Source organism: Triturus cristatus, chromosome 3_2 (assembly GCF_964204655.1).
Source record: "Triturus cristatus chromosome 3_2, aTriCri1.1, whole genome shotgun sequence".
In the NCBI taxonomy this organism is placed as follows: domain Eukaryota; kingdom Metazoa; phylum Chordata; class Amphibia; order Caudata; family Salamandridae; genus Triturus; species Triturus cristatus.
In genome coordinates, this window is record NC_140584.1 from 342,687,507 (window position 1) to 342,705,523 (window position 18,017).

An 18,017-nucleotide genomic window follows, 5' to 3' on the forward strand; every position below is an offset into this window, starting at 1 on the left:
GAAGAAATGGATTAAAGAGTTTTTTTTCTTCAATAGAGGGAGTACATCCCCCCAGATTGTGTGGGATGCTTTTAAAGCTGGTGTGCGTGGTCAAACACTCTCCTACTCAATTAAGAAACAACGGCAGATAAAAGAGAAAATAGATGAAAATATTAATTTAGTAAGAGAATGGGAGAAAAAATTAATGACAGCTATTATTAGTCAGCAAGATACTGAACAGATTAAGACTACCCTTGATATATATAAGGCCAAGGTCTATGAAATATTTGCAGATAAACTTGCGGAACAGGTAGCAACATTTAGATCTCGAGTTTACGAAATGGGAGAGAATGCTGGTAAAATTTTAGCTAAGAGAACCAGAGAGAAGGATATTTCTAATAATATTAGTGCTATACAAGCTGAAGACGGTAAGATTCATAGCCATCCGGATAAAATTTTAGAGGTATTTCGGCAATTTTACTCTCATCTCTATAAGGATGATGGCTTGATATATTCTTCAGATTTATTAATACATTTTCTTGGAGAAAATAATTTCTCAAAGCTGTCTGATCAACAAATCTCGTTTTTGGAAGCAGATATTACATGGGAGGAAATAGAAGCAGCACTGCTTTCTTTGGCTATGGGAAAAGCTATGGGACCTGATGGCCTGCCTCTCGAGTTTTTTAGGATTTTTAGAAATATCTTACAGGAAGATTTGCTGACCACATTTCAGGAAGCTCAGAGGGGGTATCCACCATCTTCCTGGAACCAATCTATTTTGATGGCATTTCTTAAAAAGGATAAACCACCCTTGAACCCAGCGTCATTCAGACCAATATCCCTGATAAATGCCGACAGTAAAGTTTTTTCTAAAATATTGGCCACCCGTATGTCAACAGTGATACCATCTATTGTGTCACGATGGCAACATGGGTTTATCCCTAATAGGGATACGGCGGACCATGTCCGAAGAGTCATCGCTATGATGGATTGGGCACAAGCAACTAACACGCCATTGGGAGTCACCCTGTTGGATGCCGAAAAGGCATTCGACAGGGTGGCCTGGCCGTATCTTTGGGATATTTTGGCTTTGAAAGGCTTTGGGCCAAAAATGATAGATGCATTAAAATCTCTATATCAATCACCAACATCATCCGTAAAACTTGGATCTAACATCTCTAGGCCGTTCGGTATTTTTCGGGGCACCCGTCAAGGTTGCCCATCATCTCCATTGCTGTTTTCTATATATATTGATGTTTATCTTAATAAGTTAAATCAAGAGAGGGTAATAAAACCAGTGGATGTAGCAGGTATTTCATATAGAGCATTGGCTTATGCTGACGATGTAGTGGTTCTTACTACAGATATTACAAGCGCAATGCCCAAAGTTGGAAAGATAGCAGTTGAGTTCGGAACTTTTTCGGGTTATAGGCTAAATTCATCAAAGACTCAGATCTTATTTGTTGGCCAGAACCCACCTACACATCTCAACATAGTCCCCATTGCAACCTATCTTGGAATTAAAATCACTACCCCGATCTCTGATATTCCTAAACTTAACTTTACCCCTATTCTTAAAAAAGCAAATACAACGCTGGAATGCATTGATCATTTACATCTTTCTTTGCATGGCAGAAACAATGTATTACAAATGCTGATTCTTCCTCGGTTTTTGTATCTTTTTCGAACAATACCTTTGGAGTTTCCTATAGAATTTTTTTTAAAAATGGATAGCATGGCTAGGAGATTTTTATGGGGATATAGACGTAATCGAAGAGCCTTTAAAAAACTGACTCTCCCAAAGGCCAGAGGAGGCTGGAATACTCCACATTTTTTATTTTATTATTTAGCTTCATACTTCAATTTATTAATCCTCTAATTATTGGCTCCAAAGCTCCACTTAATGATGCACACTCCCCTTCTATATATGAATTTTTCTTGGGGGTCGAAGCCCGTGGCTGTCTTTTGAAGAATATTGAACCTAGTTACTTTAAGAAAATTAAATTTAAGACTATAACTGCTGCATATCGGGCATGGAGAATTATAAAAAGATATGTGGAGATCCCAAAAATTATGATATATACTCCGCTCATATCTAAGCATATTTTTCCATGTATTTTTAGGGATCATGTCATGAAAAAATGGAGTAACTTAGGAATTAACTATCTAGGTGATCTTTGGGATAATCATGATAAGATCTCTTTTCAAGATCTTCAAATTAAATTTAATGTTCCAAAATCTGATTATTTTAAATATTTTCAGTTACATAGTTATTTTAAAACTTTATCACCTGATGAGTGCGCAGGGTTAAAGAAAATACCTCTGATTGAATCTCTATATACTAAACGAAGGATTGGCTTCTTCTATAATCAATTAATTGAATTCTGTAAGAATGATATCCCTTTAATACTGGACCGCTGGGCACATAAATTGGGTATGACAAATGTGTTGGTGGAAGATTCCATTCATATGGCCAATGCCATCTTATTGACAGGCAGATCACGCACCCAGCACTATATGGTCATATTTGATCTATATCATACTCCGAAAAACTTTTTAAATGGGGTGCTACATCTGGGACGGCCTGTAAGAGATGCTCACTTGAGGCCGCTGACGCATGTCATATGTTTTTTTATTGTCCATGTCTTTCGTTAATAATTACTGAAATACAAACATTTATGTCTAAAATCTTTGACAGTAATATTATATTGACTGCAGAATTGGTACTTATAGGGATCTCATCTGTCAATATGGATGTTGACAGGAAAAAGCTGATCTTTATTTGCATGTCTCTCTTTCGTGCCTGTATTACTCAGGATTGGATAAACCCAGACCCTCCATTATTTTATACATGGAGGGCACGTCTTCTGGCGATGTACAATTTGGAACATGCTATTTATGCGGCAAAAAGCTGTAAAAAAAGATTGCAGGGTGAAAAAATATGGGCCCCGGTATTGCATTGGATTCAGGCAGAACTGGCTGTCTAAGGGGGAGGGAGAGAGAAGAAAAGCGGGGGTGGAAGGATTTTTTTTTTTTTTTTTTTTCCATGTACCTCTGGCTAATGCATTACATTGATATATGCCCTGATTATGTTTGTATAGTCATATTAACTGTACTCTTGTTTCTGTTTTGCTTGCAATAAAACTAATACAATTTAAAAAAAAAAAAAAAAAAAGAAAGAGAAAACCACAGAAATATCAGGAACTCTTATCATGAACTAAAAAAGAAAGATCATATATATATATATATCATATCACAATTGTTTTACGCAATTTAAAAACTTTTTTTTAAAAGGCAGTAATAGAGGCGATAGTAAATTCATTATCCAAAAATTGTAGTGCCAGAAATGCGGGGCGGCATTGTCTCAGTCCCGATTTTTTTAGCACTGGTATAATACATTTTTTTCTGGGGATTGAGTAAAATTTGCAAAAAAACAATACATGCATAGACGACTGTACAGACACATCATCACACAGGCAATTGCATAATGTTCTAGACCAATCATTTAGTTCCGGGAAACTTAACGACCTGTGTAGAATGTTTAGTCTGAAACGTGTTAGCAAGAATCTCTTGTAGTCGCTAGTGATTAACAAGATGTATGGCTGAATGTTCTCAAAGGTCAGAGTGAGATGGTGAGACTGGACCGTTGTTTTCTTCATTTCAGTCATAATTCTGAATTCGCTCAAATATCTCATACAGCTACTCTTTAGATCCTTTCTAGACATGCCACACATAGTGTGGGGATCGTTAAAATATTCTTGGTGGCCTAGTTGAGAGACAAATGTTTTGACATATTCTAACCATCTTATATGTTTAGCCCCATCGATCCCCAAGGCGTCTTTTAGTATGTGGCGATTAAAAGCAGACTCATCTGTGGTCCAAACCCTATACCAAAGGAGGGCTGGATCTTAATTACGTCCTCCAAGCAGGGCAGACCAATTTCAGCATGACAGATAAAATTTTACGTACTGTCTAGGACAGACAAGAGGAACCTGAGAAACATATTTCCTGCCATCTGTAATAAATTAACGTTGGCAAATCCCCAGATTCCTGCTCCGTGTGTGGCAATCGCAGCACATTTTGCCCTATAAATATGCAATAGTTCCCCCAGAGAACGTTTTCCTGGTTTTCTACTAAAATTGGTTAGTGCCATCAATGACTTACTAAACAAGAGCCTTCTGGCTTTAACCACCCGGGTCCAAGTTCCTGATTGTTCAAATAAAATCCCAAGATAAGAAAAAGTTTTAGTGCACTCTATTGCCTTGGCGTTAATAAAAATAGTATTACTCTTTTTATTGGATCCGTTACCACAATTCATTGCGAATGTTTTAGAGCAGTTAATGGTAAGACCCAAGTTAGACATGAAATTTGTAAAAGAGGTAACTACCCTTTGGAGACCGAGTGGCGTACGAGCCATAAGGACCGTGTCATCTGCATACAGGAGTGCATGAATAGGGCAATCACACAGATGCTGCACAGTGCTCCATACAAACATGATTTAGGCCAAGGATGACTTAGATACACAGCAGCAGAACTTTACATGAGTGGGCCAGTAAGCCTCACTCCAGTGACAAAGGTAACAAGCATTGGCATAGCCAATAGGTCTCGCCTTTGGGACCTTATAAGTGTTTAGCCATGCAACAGTTAATGTTGTTGCACCAAGGATATTGTGCTGGATAACTAAGCACTTATAAGGTCCCAAAGGCGAGACCTATTGGTTATGACAAAGCTTGTTATGAAGGTCACACATTTTCCAGAATCCATGCAGCTGTGAGCTTTCAAATGGAGCTTGTATTGACGTCTGAGAGCCAAGTACGAGTTTTGTCCAGGCTTCTTAGCAATGTGAAATTTCTCCAACACTTTACCACCAGTCTCCATAATGCAAGCAGTAATCTACCACAGTAAGCAGTCAAAATCTCAAGCTTATATGGTTGCTTGGCAATCAAAAACATGAAACTTCCAAAGCGACCTAGTTGTAAAGCAACCGCCCCACAATACCTTGCGCTCGCTGCTGCAATATAAACTGAGCTGAATGAAGCATGCACGTTGTGGTTTTACAATAAAATGCCGTCATCGGCTGGCTGCCCGTGTATACAGCTCACATCGCAATCACTGCCATGAAGACTGGCCCATCCAAGCTCGCTCATGCAGAGCGCTCAGTAGGCAACACAACCTCCACGGAGTCCTCAAGGGAGCTGAAGGAGAGGCGCAACCGCGCTCCCCGCAGCCCACTCAAGCAGGACCTCCAGGTAACGGGGAGCACTGTGGGTACACTGTGAGAAATAACCAACCATAAAAAACAAACAGCTGTATTATCTACAAATGCCCAACAATTAGCCATGCCCCGAGAATGCCACTTCAATACCTTGTACTCACGGGACCCACTAGTCTGCTATCGCAAGACGTCTATCCTCCATTTACCAGCAAAATGAAAGAAGCAACCCTCGAAGTTTGGTTGCACAAACTAAACAAGCATTGGCCACGCAGCCGTAAAAGTAACGGCCGTGAAAGCGAAAGTGATCGCGGGGAAAGCGAAAGTGATCGCGAGGACGCGCTCTGTGGTAAGCACGTGAGTGGTGCGCGCGCAGCAGTGATCGTGCTGGAAGGGAGGCAGATGGCGGCTGCGCGCGTGCACGCTCGCGTGAACGCAAGCTTTAGGCCAGCGAGGTTTGGCAGCACTTTGAAAACCCCAGTACTAAATGTCTCGCAGTGCAGCGCATGCGTTGGCTCAGGCGAGACCTAAAAAGGCCTTTTCACTTCTACTTATCAATATTACAAAAACGGTATGTTGCTGCCACCACACTCGTGCTATTTAACTGTAGGTAAGGGCAGTAGCCCTTTGCCACTACAGGTACTTCCCTTTTTGCATCAATCCTGATCTAATTCAACTGCAATTAGTGATAGAGGCCAAGTTCATGGTGCCCACGCTTGATCCGTGTTGGCCCATGACAAAAAACCTGAACCAAGGATCCAGATATTGCTGCAGCTGGGCACTCAAGGAACCAACTCCCAACATGGAGAGGTTGGGTTGTTGGATCTGCCGAACCAGGAGAAAAGTCCATCTGCATTCCTAGGTCTCAGTCCAGCTCTGTGCTCCACTACAAAATCCATCCCTTGATGAGAAATAGACCATTGCAACAACTTGGGGTTCTCTCCTTTCCTAGCCATCAGACACTTCAGTGGCTTATCATCCATGTGAACTACAAACCTAGTGCCAAGCTAACAGATGCTCTCTACCCTTGTCATCCAGTTGAGCTAACACAGCTCCAACTCCCTTCTCAGAGGCATCCATCTGTACAAGGAAAGGCTGACTGTAGTCAGCTGATTTCGGTACAAGTGCATTGCATAGTGTATTCTTCAGTTCCTCAAATGCCTTTTGACACTCGTCAGTCAAGATCCCTTCTCTAGGCTACTTCTTGGAGGTCAAAGCAATCAATAGGGCAACTATAGTTCCACAGTTTTCTATGAGTTTTCTTTAATATGTGGTGAGTCCTAGTAAGACCCTCACATCAGTCTGGGTATTAGGTAATTAGTAGAATGTTAACAGATGTTTCACAGTGTTAAAATTTGCTATTACCTCAGGAGGTTTTTCTGTGACCAGTAGTAGCTTTCACTTTATAAATGGTATGAGGCCCCTGGCTTGGGTGGTCACTATGGATGATCCTGCTTAAGTTGGTAACTAGTATAGTGTTAACAGATGTGGTCACTGTTTTACAGTAGTAAGGTTTGCTATTAGCTAGGGTGAAATTTCCTTGAGCAAAAGTAGCTCTCATTGTATATGGGGGTGAAGACCTCTGATCTAAATTCACTGTTTATACCCAATAAACAAAATAGACAGTTATCTGGTTAGCTACCACAGGACAGTTATGCTGAGTACCTTTGAGAGGTTGAAGACTGACCTTGAGAATGTTTAAAAGGTGGAGAGTGTGACTACTACCCCGGGAGAGATGCTAAGCTGTTGGAGTAATCATAGTTCAGCCTTTTATAGGCATGCTGGAGGAGACTAGTCTAAGATACCGATTTGACTAAGAGCAGGTCCCAAAATGAGATGGAAGGGTAACTAAGTTCCAAGATGAAGTGTCATCAGATGTGGTGTCAACCCTAACATTCTATAAAAAGACACTGATAAAAGTATTCTGTTTCTTCGTAATTTCTCTTTTGGTGAACTTACTTACACTTTAGCAGCAATGCCACCTGCTGCTTGCTTTGTGTCCTCCATTCTAATGGGGTTTTATTTCTTGAATCAGTAATGTAAAATTCATGCCGAATAGGGGTTTGAGGGGCAGCCAACAGGGAAGGTCTGTTCCCAGGGCTTTCTAGGCGATGGTGTAGTCCAGAGGACTGCTAGTTGAAAATGGGGCCCTTTTCAGTAGGAGGGGTGGGGGGGCGACATATATATTAGACGCATTTGGGCTACCAGCCACCATTTTGTGTGAAGCCCACAAGGTAGCTTAAGCATGGTCAGTTTTTGGTTGATCTTAGAGTGAAATAGTTTTATTAAGGGGCGAGCATAGTAGGAGATGGAGGACCCACGAGTGGTGGAGTCATTCCTCTTGCCACGTGCGTGGCTGGGAGGACCTGTTGTTGAGCTGAAAAAGGTATGGTACAAGAGGGCTGGCGAGGCCACCTGGGAAGGCGTGGCAGCGGCAGTTTCAGTGTGCTGGCTGCCGCGACAAACGATTATGAAGTGTGGTCAAGATGAGCAAGTTGGGCAATGAGGCAGAATAGTGGGTAGGCCCCTGGGGAGACGAAGCTAATAGAGGCGCAGGTTCAATTTGGTGGTATGGACACAGCCTGCGATGATGGGGCGGAGCTGAGCGTTTGTTGTCTCCTACAGGGACATGGACAAAGGTTGGAGAGGCAATAAAAAGGTATTTTGGGAGGCACACGTCGGGTACTGTAGCTTTGGTGGAGGAAGAGGATGGGTTATGGCAAGGAAGTGTAGAACAGAGCAAGCCAGTGGGAAGGGTAGTAGGGTGGGGAAGGAGACAAATGATTCTACCTCAATCTGAGGGCCTAGCACTGGGGGCACAACAGGCAGGGGCATTTTAGCTCTAGGAGGTCAACAGAGGAGTAGCCTCACGAAGCAGTCAAGGGCCTAGCATCAGCAATGGTGTGAGCTATCCTTGAATTGAGCGACAGAGGATGAGGAGCAGGTAGTGTGGGAAAGGAAAAAGGCACAGGGTGGAATGGAGTTTTCTTTTATTATTTGCAACCTGCTCGGCTCCTAAGAAGAGTTTCAAGATGTGTGGGTAAAAGTCGAAGAGCGAGGGTATGAAAATAGCACCACAGGGTTGCTTGCTGGCAGCGCAATGGCAACAGGTGTCCAGCAGAGGGGAAGCATTGGTGATATGGAAGGGAGTAGGGAGAGAAGTAAAGTGGAGTTGTGGAGGTTTGAGGGAGATGTGCTGGGGATAGGGGAAGGGAGACATCGGTAGTCAAGAGGGAGTTTTTCCAGCACATCGAGGCTTCTCCCTGGTGCTTCTGTGCTAGGAGCAGACATGGATCCAGACTCTGGACAGCTTGGTGTGGCTCACCTACCCCAAGAAGAGGAGAGGGCAGGGTCTCAGGTGGGCGGCCTGACAGTGATGTAGGACGGCACAGCAGAAATATGCGGAAGGTCTGGTACTGGGGTCTCCTGAGTGCTTAAGGAGCAACACATAATACAAGATTGATGGGATGAGACTCTGCATGAAGAGAGGCCCGGGCCAAGTGGTTTGGACCAGGGAAAGAGGGCAAATGTGGGGGAGTTGTTGCTGGATTATGATGAATATGAGCTGGAGGAAGGGGAGCTGGTGAACGTGGAGGAGGAGGAGAGCGAAGTAGTGAAACGTGCTGATTGGTGATGATTGGGGGAGGGGTGGTTGGTCGGAATAACCAAGAATTCGCTGCAGGATGGACAAAAGGAGACAGCTGCGATGGTGACCCACCCGGGGATGGAGTCGAGCAGGTAGCTGGAGACCCGCCGAACGTTGGGGTGGGTACCGACCCATATGCCAGGTAAGCATCTGCTGGAGCATGCAAGGTTACAAATAGTTACAAAAGGGGTGGGGCAGACAATTGGGAAGTCCCTCAGGCAATGGGTATGAGGTTGCAGAAGGGCAAGTATGTAATGGAAAAAGGTGTGGGGATAGAGTAGGCAGGACCAAAACTGGAGGATAACGCTAAGGGGCAAAAAGTAAAAGACAGCACAGAGAATGAGGGGTCAGGGGAGGCAAGGCCAGTTTAGGACACAAAGACATGGAGATATTGACAGACAAGGGTAGTGATGGGCAGAGGGAAAAAGAAGCGGACAAGAAGGAGAGCAAGAAATACACGTAAAAAAATTGCTATACATGTGCATTACTAAGCCCCTTGGGGATTATCACCTATTGGTGTCAACAAATGAGCACATCTGGGAACGAGAGTACATGGATGTGTTTAAGCTTCTGCTTAGGGAGATAAGAGCAAAAGAAGGGTTAAAGGATGAAGAATTACAATGTGAGTTATCAAACAGACCTAGATTACCAGTAACTATTGAGAACTGATGGGCCGCATTTTTGATGCATGCCAGTGTGTATTGCGTGACGTTTCTGGAAAGCTCTGTAGCATTATTTAAGTATATGAATGTTATACGAAAAGTGCACATAACATTTGACAGCTACGCCTGAGTGCAACATGACTAGGAATTAGGGCACTTTCAGCGGATGATGCAGAAAGCATGTGGGGAGAGCTAGATATCGACCTGTGGTAACACACAATGAGGCCTGCCTGTCCATCCCTATGGTGTTTATGGCTAGTGGGTTTACTGTCATTTACAGGTCATTGAAAGAGCATCCCACCCAGGGAGGGATGGGAATGGAAGGCAAAGGGCAAGTAAGACAAAGGGCATTTAACAAAGGATCAGGGATTAGGAAAAATTTACGCCTGGGTGGAATTATAATTCCGCTTGGGGAGTTAGCGGAATTGGGGTCGCTCTGCGCTATGTGTGTAAGCGGAGGTCCTGCTAAATTCCGTGTTCCAGTGCATGGCGGAATTATAATACCATTGGCGCACACGAGACTCGGTAAATGAGCGATTGCGCGAAGGATTTGCTGGCCGTTAGCCAGATTTGCCAACCACTCACATTAATCCCAGTCGCCACAGAGCCTTCCGGCGCCATTTTTGTGATGGCAGTGAACACGTGTGGCTGTTTCTTGAGCAGATTCTCTACCGAGAAACATTAAATCAACTCAAATAACCTTTTCGAGAGAAAATTCTACTCAAATGGACTATTCAAGTTGTTTTTCAGTGCAAAAAGTATTTTTTTTACTTGACTTTTTTTTTCAACAGGAAGAAAGTGTCCCAGAGACTCCAACTTCATCTTCCTGTCCAGAAGGCTCCTCCCACTCTTTGGCCATTCTCCTGGTTACTTTTCATTTGGATTTCAAGGTTAAAGGATCACTCTCTTTGTCTGCAAGGCCAGCTGCATATATATACTAATGAATTTCAAGGGTTTTATTTTTGTGACATCACAAATAAGTTAAAAAACTTTAGAATAAGGTTTTTGATTGATAAAAGAGCATGTACTAGTATTTGTGCTTTCATTCAATTTTTAAATTTGATTGTGGTTTATTGTGGGTGGCCCAGGGTTGCAGTAGTGGACTAGTATTTCTTTGTATTTATTTTGTTATATTTTGTAAAGGAAAAAAGGTTGCACAGTTAACTACATTTTCTCCATGTTTGTTACATTTGCACTATTCCTTTAATTTAACATGTGGGCTAGTCTGCCTACAAGCCATCCAACCAGTACTAGTCATTGGGTACACAAAACAACTGTTTCCGTCGTATATATTGTTTTAAAACATCATTTAGACCAGGAATGGCATTGAATTAAATTACAAATGTTTTCTTTTTGTATATCACGTTTTTTTGGGGGGGCAAAAAGTGTAGTTTGGTGGGGTAATATTTTATGTCTTGGGAGGATGTGTGTTGTTGTAAAAGTTTTATAGGTTACTTAATTTTTGTTTTTGGCATTGCTGAATTAATGGTAGTGTTTTCTTCATTGTTTACCATGCCTCCTTTGTCTGGCCACTGTGTGCGTATGTGTGTTTACCATAGGCCACCATTTGGTCTTTGTTCTTTATGCCATGTGCCCGGCGGTCATTTTGTGTAGTCTGTGTCCATAGGCCTGTATATGTTCTTTGTTCTCCATGCCTCCTTGCTTGCTGTTGTTTGACCAAGTGGCTGCTGGCCATTTTGTGTAGCCAGTCAGTATGCTTTTGCTAAAAGCCTGTATATGTTCTTTGTTTTCCATGCCTCCTTGCTTGTTGTTGTTTGACCATGTGGCCAGTGTCCATTTTGTGTAGCCAGCCAGTGTGCTTTTGCCGTAGGCCTGCATGTGTTCTTTGTTGTCCTTGCTTCCTTGCTTGTTGTTCGACCATGTGGCCGGTGGCCATTTTGTAAAGTCAGCCATTGTGCCTTTGTCATAGGTCTACATGTGTTCTTTGTTATCCATGCCTCCTTGCTTGTTGGTGAATTTGAGGCCAGTGTATTAAATAAATACTTTTTTTCAAGTTGTCAAAGCTGCTTTCTAGGGACATTGAAGAGGGCTATGCCTTTTTGTTTTTTGTTCATGTTTTGAAAACGTTATTACCTGATATCAATTTAATGTGCTTAAGGGCCAATGTAGTATGTATGTAGAGTTTTTTAAAATAATATTATATGCATTTTTTCCATTTTCCCATGCACCTCCTTACTCCCCAAAGGATTTTACATAGTCTCTAGTGAGATATCAGCAATTACCTTTTATATATTATTACATTTTTACCTGGCCTGCACCCCTGCCTGACATAGGCTTCTTAGGCCATAGGCGTAAACCAGAATTCACCTTTTTAAGGATTATTCAATTTTTTTCCTTTGGCCTACCCATGCACCACCTGCCTGCTGTAGGACTCTTATGCCATAGGTGCACACCAGCATTCACCTTTTAAGGATTATTCAATTTGTTTGCTGGCCTGCCCCGGCAGCCCCTGCATGCCATACATAGGTCTCTTAGGCCATAGGCCTACACCAGCATTCAGCTTCTTAAGGATTATTCTATTTTCCCCTGCACTCTCCTGCCTGCCACAGGTGTCTCACATTAGAGGCACATAAAGATAACTTTTAAATCTGTATGTTGCTGTTATCCTGGTTGAAATATTATGCTATGGTTTGTATTGGAAAGGTCAATGGATATACTAATTGTTGTTAATTATTTGGGAATGGGATACCCTCATTAAATTATATTGCCTGTATGATTTGGATTTGTTTCAGCCGCAAACTAGTACCCAATGATCGTAGGAAACTGAGCAAAGTGGACAACAGGAGCCCCGTGGCGGCTTGCAGAGGGGGTGCAGTGAGCGCAAGGTAAATAGTTTTATTTATTTATTTACTTACTTTACTCCTTGCCGTCGTATGCCCCACTCCACTACTCCCCACCTTGCCCCTCCCCCGCCCCGCAGCACTCCGTCTGCGAGGCACCACTGCAGGAGCCGCAGCCAGTAACTGTTCTTCCTGAAGTAAGAACAAAACAGGAGGTTCAGCTTCCTGCTGAGCAAATGTAGCTGAACATTGGTTTCCCCATCTCCAGCAAGAAAAAGAAAGAGCACTCCACCATCTTCTCCAAGCCCCCTTTCTGATGATCTGGACAAGGACTGGACGTCGGCCTATTCCGAAACCAACCACAAGAGATAAGGGAAAAGGAAAGTTCCTGAAAACCTTACAATTATGGAAAGCGACAGTGATAAACATGAGCCAATGACTGTCAGTATAGTATGGAAGCCGACTCAGAGGACACCGATATTACACCCCCCTATTCAACCTCCTCAGAGAGATGTGACACTGGTTCCACTACTGGAAGATGGCTGCTTTCTGATCGAGCTGCGTTAGCAGTCAGTAAGTGAACCCGTACATCTGTTATAATCCGGGCACCATCGGAGCACCCAGGCGGATCAAACGCCTGGGTGCACAGGAGAGTGCTGTTGATCTATGGGGGCGAGTTGCGGCTGAATGGCGGAGCCGTAGGAGCAGAAACGATGTGTGGAGGGCTGTGACTGAGAGAGATTAAAATGGCGCCCGCCCGGGACCTGTGAGTGGCGGCCGCTGCTCCTTCTCCTCACCGCCAGCGGTGGATAGCAGAGCCGGTGCAGACTTCCCCCAGGGGGGATCCCTGAGGCGTGAGGGCTGTGGAGAGGTTGGCGGGGACGCACTGATCTGGACGAAGCCCTGTTACTGCAGGATCCGAGTCGCGGCTGCCATCGTCTACGATACAGGCGGGGAGATCCGGCGGACTCAGGGTCTCGCCCAGCAACGTGTGCTGTGTGGTTGCGGGGGCGGCTGTCACATCAGTGGCGGCGGCTCCGGCCTCTGGCCCTGTGCTGCCCGGAATTAAGGGTGAGCCTGCGGTGGTGCGCGGCCCCTCCCATCGGCCATACGGAGGTCAGAGAGTTGGTGGCTGCCCCGGGGGTGCTACGCTGAGGCTCGGGGGGCGCGCCAGTGTCCCACACTGCATCAGGGGCCCTGGAGAGAGATGTGGGCGCTCCCCAGCTACGAGAGTGGGGTGAAGATACGCACAGAGCAATTGAAGCTGCACTGATTAGTCTGCTGGGGGCAGGCTGGTCAATCTCCCGGCCTGCTAAGACCCATTATTGAACTGTGACCCAGAGCTGCGGCAGTGGGCTCAGCTGCTGTACGGGACCCTTCCTTGGACCCCGGTGTGACGCTCCTGAACTGGCACAAGGTGGGAGGGGCCGCAGCATACAGCAAACAGCAAATATACCTGGTCCTGGCCGTGACCTGGAGGCTCCGGGGGGTAACCCATGGCGTGGCTCGCATAGACCCTACGATCCCCGACAAAGCCCTTTAGGCTGTTGGAACACTGTTGCAACACCACTTTCTCTCTGTCATGGGCCGGACCAAGTCAGTAGGCCCTAGTCAGACCAACCAAATCGATAAATACACCGTTGCCATGGGCCGCGATGAGGGGGCGATGGAGTGTGGCCCGCTGGAAGGCCCTGAGGACAGGGGCCCGGATCCCTCTTTGAAAGACATCATGCGAGCTATCAGGGATTTCCGGGGGACCCTAGAGCCTAAATTAGACTCCGTGACTCAGGAAGTGAATCTCCTGCGCGCAGACTTCCGGAAAATGTCCGAGGAGGTTTTTGCAGCTGAGACTGGGATCGGGGGCCTTCAGTCTAAGACCAAGAGGCTGGAAGAGCAAGTCGCTACCCTCACGAAGAACCAAGTGGACATTTATGCGCGGCTGGAAGACCAAGAAGGACGAGCTCGACATAATAATATACGCGTAGTGGGGGTCCCGGAGGGGATGGAAGGGCCGCCAATAGACTGTTTCATAGAGGATCTGGTGTGGAACCATCTGAAGCCCAAACGCCTATCAAATGTTTTCTCAGGTGAACGGGCTCACAGGGCATTGGTGGGTAGGCCCCGTCCTGGAGCTCCTCCGCATCCTGTACTTTAGAGATAGGGACGCTATCCTGCAGGCTGCACGTACGCATGGAGATGTTCAGCTAGACAATGCGACCATCCGTTTCTTTCCAGAGTTCACGCTCTGCGTCCAGCATCAACGGGGCTCCTTTAACGGAGTGAAGAAAGGCCTCAGAGACCAGGGAGTGAAGTACATGAGGCTCTTCCCAGCCAGACTCAAAATCCTGGATGGAGGAAAGGCGTATTTCTTCGACGTGCCTGATGAGGCCAATGATTGGCTGGAGGGGTGGAGATCTGTTGGTCGCAAGGGAAGTCAGCAACGCCTGGGGACTAGCCGCAATAAAGATGATGCCGAACTCGACGAGGGGCGGGCTGTTGGTGGCCAGAGACAAGATCAGCAGACAGCTAAGTGACCCTGATGCAGTTTGATCCTTGCTGGATTCTCCGATTGGCCTCCAGTGAACCTTTCCTGCTGGCATCTATATATTTGGGAGATGGGCGGTGAGGGATGGGGCTTTTGGTTTGATGAGTGCCGGTGGCCCTACAATTGTCTCAGACACTCCACGCCTTGTGGCTATTGACTGAAGTTTCTGGATCTCCGGGGGTTGGGGAGTCTGGACGGGCTGGTACAGGGGGTGCTACTGTAACATTCGCGGTGTGGGTATGTACCCATCATTAGCAGATATATAATTCTTCCTGCTGACTGTAAGTTCACAGTTTCTCAGAAATGTTTTTTCTAGAATTATGGGGGCGACAGGCACTCTGCATATTTGAATGGTGGGTGGTTGGGGTCTCACCTAGTAGGGCGGCAGGGAGGGGGGAGTTGGGTTTTTCCTTTCATTTGGTTCTGGGGGGTGGGGAACCATGGGGTGGTTGGGAAGTTTGCTCGAAACCACAATCTTCATCAGTACTCGGGTATTGCTCCGGGGGATCATGGAGTTTATCTGAAAGTGTTGACGTGGTTCTGTGATGATGGGTGATCCAGCGAGGATACAGGTATGGACCTGGAACATCAATGGGCTGGTTAATAAAATTAAACGCACACTAGTACTACAGCATCTAAAAAGGCATGCCCCTGATGTAGTTCTGATCCAAGAATCACATCTGCAGGGGAATATGTGTAATATGTGTAAAGCCCTAGATCGTTTTGGTTATCAAATGGTAGCTCGCTCGGGGTTCACTTTCGGGTCACGCGGGGAGGGGATCCTGGTACGTAATATCCTACCCCTGGTTATTTCTGGCACATGGGTGGATGATGCGGGCTGCTTTGCTACACATAGATGCGAGGGGTGCTTATTGGTATTTTGCTCATGTTATTTTCCTTCTGGCTTACACTCCATGTGCTTCCCAAAGTTTAGTTCATTCCTAACAAATCTTCCATCGGGAGTACTTCTGATCGGGGGGGACACAAACGCAGTCATGAATCCAGAATTGGACCGCTCCATCACCCCGATGGGCAGACAGGGTGAACGGGGTCTGGCAGACTTTGCCACGGCTCTGGGACTGTGCGACCTATGGCGGGCACATAACACCTCGCTCAGACAATAAACTTTTCACTCGGCGCGACATGGGTCGTTTTCCAGGATCGATCACTTCCCCACACGCAACGATCAAATAGGGGATTTCAGTGACACTAAACATATGGCCCGGGGGATCTCGGATCACTTCCCCGTTTGCGCTACCCTCAGAGGTCCGGTCGTCAACAGGGCAATCTTCCCGAGGATAGATCCTTGGCGCATTTGTGATCCGACAATAGGGGAGAAACTGCGTGAGGGGTCCAAGCTATACTTCGAGGAGAACCGGGGGTCAGTGGAGTCCCATGTTACTTTATGGGAGGCCTATAAGATGGTGCTGCGGGGTTTAGCTCAGTTGCTAATTGGGGCGCAGAAAAAGGAGGAGTCTCTCCAGATCCGGCAGCTAGAGCGAGAAATTGAGCAGCTAGAGAGGGATAGTGCAACTTTCTCCTCTGTGGAAGTCCGCCACAGATTGACCATGAAACAAAAAGATCTTAGGGCCCTGGCTGAGGGTGAGGCACGAGCCTATGCACTGGCCACACAACACCTGATTTATGATGTGGGTGATAAGGCATTGAAATTGCTAGCGTTGCTGGAACGCCGCGATAGGGATTGCTCATGGGTGTCTGAGGTGAGGGATGCAACGGGCTCTCCCTGCTCGACAAACATGGATATAGCAGAGGCCTTTGTGGCACATTTTGAGCGAGTGTACTCTCCAGTGTGTACTAGGACCGGAAATGATTGGGCGGAATTCCTGCGTGACTTTGCACTTCCCACGTTATCTGAAGACATGAAGGAACGGCTTGAGGCGGACTAAATGGAGGAGATTTGTAATGCTCTTAATTCCCTGCAGTCGGGGAAAGCATCGGGGCCTTACGCACTTCCCATATAGATCTATAAAAAATAAGCCACAATCGTAACAGCCCCCCTCTTCCAGATGTTTAATGAGGCACGCTAGTCCAGGAGGCTTCCCCCCGATCAGGGAGAAGCCATGATAGTAGTGCTTCATAAAGCAGGGAAGCTGGCGGATCAGTGTGCTTCGTACCGACCGATATCTCTACTGAATGTGGAGGCTAAGGTGCTCGCCAAGGTCCTGGCAGATTGGGTGCTGTCGGTTATTACGGAATTGGTACATGTAGACCAATCTGGGTTTATGCCCCGCAGAAGCACCCGCCATAATCTACGACGCCTCTATGGGGTGCTATACATGCCTGAGGATGTTGGGGACACTCAAACGGCATTGATGGCGCTGGACGCCTCAATGGCCTTTGACAGTATTGAATGGCCTTATTTGTTCATGGTACTCCAGAGGTTGGGTTTTGGTTCAATATTCTGTAGTTGGGTGCGGCTCCTTTATGAACAGCCGACGACCCGGGTGCGGGTCAATGGGGCAGTTTCTGCGGAGAGGAACCAGGCAGGGATGCACCCTGTCTCCTCTCCTATTCGCGCTCGCATTGGAACCACTGGCGCACTGGATCAGGAGGGACCCTGCGATTTGGGGCCTGGCGGCGACGGATGAGTGCGTAGAGCGTTGATCCTTATACGCTGATGAAATCATACTATATCTGGCGAGACCATACCACTTGATAGCCCAGGTGCTACATCTCTTTGAGCTGTTCAGCAGTTATTCTGGCTATACCATCAATTGGTCGAAATCTGTGATCTTTCCATTGTCAGGTTCTCCCCATCGGATCACCTCTCGCTGTTCGGCCCCGGTGGTTACCGAGGGTTTTAAATACTTGGGGGTCTATGTTACGCGTGACAAGAAGGAATTTTTTTATGGAAATCTCGAGCCCCAGTTGGCTTGCCTGAGCACCGATGTCGGTCACTGGCATACCCTCCCACTCTCTCTCATGGGTAGAGCAGCACTGTTTAAGATGCTTACATTGCCGAGACTCCTATACATTCTACAGAATACACCCTACCCTGTCTCCCCAAGCATGTTTAAAAGGATCTCGCAGGCGGTGCGGACCTTGCTGTGGGATGGTGGGTCCCCTAGGATTGCGTTGCACAAGCTACACAGGGGAGTCTACGATGAATGACTGGCGCTCCCGGACGTAAAACTATATTACTCGGCCTCGC